We start from the raw sequence: 6,000 nt of genomic DNA, 5'->3' as shown, positions 1-6,000 counted from the left end.
CCCATGAGGAGGATTCTATCCCTGCCAGATGTGAGAACCTATTTTAAAGAACCAATATTTAGATCCACATGTTATTTGCTTAAACCAAAGTCTGTGAAAGGAAATGGACAATTCAGAAATAGACCAACCAAAATCAAAAGCCTAGCATAAAAGTAGATTTTACTAAGCAAAGGATAAGGGAAGAATTATTTAATTAATGGCGACTGCATAAAAACTGGTGATGGTGCTGGTTAATTAAATCTATATTTTACCCCACACAGCAAAATGAACTTGCCATGGATAATCACCAAAGAACTAGATGTAAAATGAAGTTTTAGAAAACTAGCAGAAAATAAGACTATCAGATGGGTCGAAGAAAGGTTTGTCTGCATTGAAATAATTTTAAAAAATCACAAAGGACCAGAATGACAGATTGAATAAAACAAAAAAGAACAATGGACTGGGAAATATTTGGATCACTTATGACAGGAGAGCAATATCTATAACATAAAAAATGCTTATTCAATGTTAGAAGAGGTTCAAGTCCCCAAAAGATGAATGGATGTGAACAGATCATTTACAGAAAGGGAAATAAAGAATAGTAAATGCATGGAAAAAACATTTCTTTTTAAAGTCATCTAAGAAATACTGAAGTAACCTTGAAATACCAATAGACACTGTTAAATTGGGGAGAAAAAATGATGGTACCCAACGCTTAGAAATGTGTATTGAACTCTTTTACACTTGTTCCTGGGAGGTGCAGAGTAAGTGGGGCAGCTCTTTGGGAAGCCCTATGGCACTGTGGGGCAAGAACACCTTGCTGTTCCTTAACCTTCCACCTGGTTATTCGACTGTCAGGAATTTGTTCCAAGTGCAGAACTAAGATACACATTAGCAAACAATTACAAGGAACCAAAATAGGCAATATTAAGAGACTGAGTGAATGGATGAGGATACCTGCACACATTAAAAATGAATTGTGTGAACAGAAGAAAAATGTTAGCGATGGTAGCAAACACAAAGGAGAATGTGTGGTTGCAACTATGTAAAGACGTGCATATAAGCGGAAGGTTTCATGTGTAAAAAGTTGCATTTTGTAGTAGTAGTATGGATACTTTATTCTTTTTTCATGTTTCTTTCTCCCTGGTTTTCTTATTCTTTTCAGTGGCAGTTAAAACAAAAACAAACAAACAAAAAAACTGGATTCAAATCTAGCCAGCAGCGTGACTTTGAGCAACTCTTGTCTGTAAAGTGGGGTAATATTTTCCAGCGCGATGGTTGAGGTCAGTAGGAAATGATTTGAGCCGCATTTGGCACCCCAGACCTCCTTCTTGCGGTGGGGGCGCCTCCTCCTCCCCGAAAGGCAGGAGCCGTCAAAGCCCTCTTGGAGACCTCCTCCCTGGGCCCGGGAGTCCAGGCACTCCTGGGTCTCCACGGCACAGGGACTCCTTCCTGCATGGAACTCTCCAGAGCAGGTGGGGATAGGGGTGTCCCACTGGCACCTGCCCTCGCTGGGGAAGGGGCAAGCTCGGGGAACATAACGCCCGTGGGCACCTCGGGTTGCGGGGCTGGCTTGTAGCCACCTTCGAGCTTCTGTCCCGACCCCGGGCCCCCTGCACTCCCGGCGGAATTCGGCAGCCGTCTTGTGCCCCCTCGCCGGGGCCCCGAGCGGCAGGAAAACTCGGATTTACAGGGCACCTCCTGCGGAAGCCTAGAGACACCGGGTGTGCCGGGGGTCCGGGTCTGACTTCGCAGACAGGGGGCACTTGGGTGCCTTCTCAGATCTCAAGGGTCGCGCCACGTCTCCGACGTGGGCCAGGCGGGAGGACGCAGCCCTCTCCCACGGCGACACGCGCCGATCTGGTATCCAGCTGTCGCTCGGTCCGTTCCTCCGCTAATGCCATCTTGCCGGAGGCTGTCACGTGCGGACGACAGCATCGCGCTTCCCCCGGCTCGGACACCAAAATCTACACAGGGACGCCACCCGGTTTCCTGGGCTCTGTCCACAACCCGAGGTGAGGCGCGGGGGCCCTTCCCTCGTGGGTTGGAGCAGGGACACGGTGGGCGCTGGGTCCCTGGGGGCGCGTCTCCCTGTCGGGGCCAGGCAGCGCGGGGTCGCAGCGCCGTCGGGGGCCGGAGGCGCCGCCGCTTGCCTTGAGCCACGGCCTCGGGGGTGTCCGCTGCAAGTTGTGGGCTGCGGGCACGTGGGGCTGGGGCGGCTGGCGGCGCTGGACCCCCCAGGACCCCAGTCCGCGGCCGCCTCGCCTCCCGCAACCGGCCAGCGGTGCGGGAAGACAAGCGGGCGAGTTCTCGGAGGCCAGGCTGGGGGGCGCCACGCGTGCGGCGCGAGGGGCGCGGGCTGCCGGGAGGAGCGCGGATGGTGGGGGGGCGCGGGCGCATGCGCCCTGCGCCCGTGCCATATTGGAATGAGTCGGAGCGCTGAGCGCCGCCGCCGCCGCCTCCGCCGGAGCGCGGGTGGAGGGGGGCGGGGAGAGCTGCCGGCCGCCCCGCTCCGCGGAGCCCAGCAGGAAGAAGGGCGCGAGCGGGCGAGTGCAGGCGGCGCGAGCGGAAAAAGCGCCCGCACGGGGGAACGAAAAGAAGAAAAGAAAGAAAACGAGCGCGAGAAGGGAAAAGCGAGCGATCGAGCGAGTGCGCGCGCGAAAACTCCCGACAGGTAAAAAAGCGGGGCCGCCGACTGGGCCTTCCCGCGCGGCGGCCTGAAGGGGCGGCGGCGGCGCCGGGGCGGTGGACCGCGCGGCGTCCCCCTCGAGGCGGCCACGCAACTTTGGCAACGAAAATCCGCCGGGAGCCGAAGGGCGGCGGGCGCGCGGTCTGAGGCGCCAACGGGCGGCGGCAGCACGTTGGGGGCGGGGGCGGGGCGGGTGTGTGTGGGGGGGAAACGCAGCGCCCGCGCGCGGCCTGGCGCGTCCCCGCGCGCCGGCCTGCCGGGCAGCAGGAGCGCGCCTGGGCGCCTCGCCGCGGCGGCGGCGGCCGGCCGTCCCGGGCGGACAGCGCGCCGAGCGGCAGCCTTGGGGCGTGAAAGGAAAGTGGCCGGGCGGCGGCAACGCCGGCGCCCAAGTTCCCCGGCGCGCTGGGCCCGCCGCGCGCCCCTCCCCGCGCGTCCCGCGCTCCCGCCCGCCGAGCCCCCGCGGACCCGCCCCCCGGGCTCGCTCCGGGCCGGGGCGCGAACCCGCAGCAGGACCCGGGGGCGCGCCGCCCGCGCGGAGGTCCGAACTTCGCAGGGCCGAGGCGGCCGCTGAGCGTCTAGCAGCCGCCGCAACCGGTTGCTTCGGGCCAGCGTGGTGGAGTGCGCTGGGCCTTCCTAGCGCCGCGCGAGCGGGCCGAGGGCTCGCGGGGAGCCCGCTGCTCGACCCCAGCCGGGCTTGCCGCTCGGGAGGTCCGTGACCGTTTCGATTTCTGTTCTTAAAGTCTCGTTTTGGATCTTGAAAAGAGGCTATGGAGAGGCGAGCAGAGTGTCCTGAGAAGGCAGGCCTGCCCTGTGGGGAGCAGAAACGCCTTGTGAGAACAGAGATAAATTCCCGCGGAAAGGATGTATGTTAAGTTTTTCACAAGATGTCAGCTGCTCACTGGGTTCTAAAACTGAGCCGTAAAGGACAGGTCACCTGCACGTTTTGTTATGCGCCAGGATTGGGGTAGGACACCCTTGCCAGGGCCAGGCGTTTTATTTAGTGGGGGTTATTCCCAGCGGTTCTCTCAAAGCCATGCGGATGGACGGCCCTGAGCGAGGTTTCGTGAGCCCTACTTAGCAGTGATATAGTCTTGAGAACCAAGAAACCATCAGAGAGATTTGAAAGGAAATAAAATGGATTTTGTCAATCCCTGCATATGCCTTCTCCTCTGGAACCACATTTTTCAGATGTCACACTTTATTGCATCGCAAGCAAAATGCCTGAAAATGTAATTGTTCATTTGTCAACTGTCTTGACAGGAGGAAGGAAGATGAGTGTTTTCTTGCATACACTTTGGGGCCTGTTGGCCTCGTGTTTTGAGGGATATGTTGAATCTTTCTAGGCCACAGGTAGATTCAGAGTTGAGATTTGTTTATAATGTCAGAAAAGTAACTGCTTGGTGGAAACGGGAGTGGCCCAAGATCAGGAAACAGTTACATTACTGCTGTTGTCATTGACTAGCTGTCTTATCTTGGGTATGTTTCTTACCCGTTACAGATTTGGTTTTCCTTCTTTGCAGAGTTAGAGGATGAGTGGATCATTATTCTGCTGCTTTCAGTTCTAAAATTCGGTGACTTTTTAAAGTGAACGATTAAAAAAATCTCGGTCTGTACTTTGAAAGGTTCTACATAAAAGTGCTCACAATGTGCATCTTTATTAAAATACATTTAGAGAAAATATCTTGGGAGCTCTGGATGATTTCATGTAATTATCTGGAAAGATAGTTACACATGTATTTTAATATGTTTTTGAAATTATATATATATTTATTCATTTATTTATTGAGGCCTAACTTACAGTAAAATCTTAAGTACATAGAGTTCAATGACTTTTTACGTATGTATACGCTTTGGTAGCTACACTCAGATTAAGATAAAGAGTATTTTCAGCCTCCCGAAGGGCTCTCTTTACATTCTTTCCGTTCAGTAAACACCTTCCCCCTCCCAAGGTGATCACTATACTGACTTCCATCACCACTGGTAAGTTTTGCTTTGCAGCAGAACTCTTTTGAGGGTGAAAGGGGGCAGTATTAATAAACTGAAGGACAACATGTGTGTAAACCTGGAGTTATGGTCATGGTTGTTTTCGCCCTAATGCTGATGCTTTTATAACAATTCTTACTTTTTTTAATATCTAAAATAACTAAAAATTCTGACCTGGGAGACTTCTTAGTCAGAAGATCACTTTTTAGCTGAGGCAGTACTGTGCAGGTTTGGATCTGTGGTTTTTGGGAGTCCTCGTGGACACGGGGCCTGTATTAATCTGTTATTTCTCGTTTTTGGAATACAGGTATATTTGCAGACATTAGGTTTGAAGGATGAATCATAAACTTTCCCAACAAGTCAGATTTAAGTTGTCAGTAGATGAGTCAGTTCCTTAAAGCCTAGAATTTGCTGAGAAAATTAAATGAAAATGGATTTTTTAAAGTTCAGTGAATTAAAGAATGTGGGCATAAAGCTTTAACAACCTTTTAAATGACGGCAATTAACTTGATTTATATATGCAGGATATTTGCCTGGTTTATCAAATCATTAAAACTCTAGCGATGAAAGCAAAAACAAAAAGTAACTAAAAGTTGTATGAGGTGTGTTTTTTTCTTTTTAATTTCAACATGATTAAGATACCTTTTTGTGTTAGACCTAGGAAGTTGGGTTTTTTACATTCCGCCCCTGAAGCAAGTACTTCAGCAATTTGCTTGTCCTACCCAAATGCCTTTTAGTATATTCTTGTACCCTTTCTTGTTTCTAATGCTAAAGGAGAGGAGTTAGAGGTTGTAAGTGAATTCTTGTTAGTTCTCACAAAGGTCTGTGTTTTTCTACTGCATGGCCATCTGTGTGATACAAAGTTGGGAACTGTCTGAGGCCTGTGTTAGGGATGTATGGGGCGTAGTCCACAAAGTTCAAAGATTTTCTTTTGTGAAATGATTCTGCTGAATAATTGTGTTTTTCTGTGACTAATTCAGACAGTTAGCCAAAAACTAAGCTGAATTTGGTCACTCTACCCCAAGATTCATAGCATCATTAGGAAAGTAATTCATCACTTAGTTGTTATTGATCCACCAGTTTTTATCTCTCCTTCCTTCCTTCCTCCCTCCCTCCCTTCCTTCCTCCTTTCCTTTTTTGGTGGCTCTTTTTAGATTTCTTAGCTTTGGCATTATCAGATATTTAACTTAAAATTTGTTAAATTTTTGAGAGATGCAACTGAAGAGATGCAAAATGAGAAGCACATATGAAAGGGAATTCCATCTTTTGTTTTTTTGTAAACTATGATTTTTCTCTTTAAAAATGCTTTTCTTATTCATAATCTTGCTGCTTCTGTAGGGTACTTTTGC

General features: G+C 50.4%; 1 protein-coding gene across 1 annotated transcript in view; it reads left to right on the top strand.

The window, feature by feature from the left end:
* Positions 1-2,507: 2,507 nt before the first annotated feature.
* Positions 2,508-6,000, top strand: part of SFMBT1 (Scm like with four mbt domains 1) — a 126,648-nt gene continuing 123,155 nt past the window's right edge. Inside the window, exon 1 of the mRNA XM_082663792.1 lies at positions 2,508-2,653. The gene's annotated coding sequence lies outside the window, so the exon portion shown is untranslated. The remainder of the gene's footprint in view (positions 2,654-6,000) is intronic.

Source organism: Grampus griseus (assembly GCF_964374135.1).
Source record: "Grampus griseus genome assembly, chromosome: 10".
In the NCBI taxonomy this organism is placed as follows: Eukaryota; Metazoa; Chordata; class Mammalia; order Artiodactyla; family Delphinidae; genus Grampus; species Grampus griseus.
Note: the sequence above shows the minus strand (reverse complement) of the source record. Positions and strands in the feature narration are given on the sequence as shown.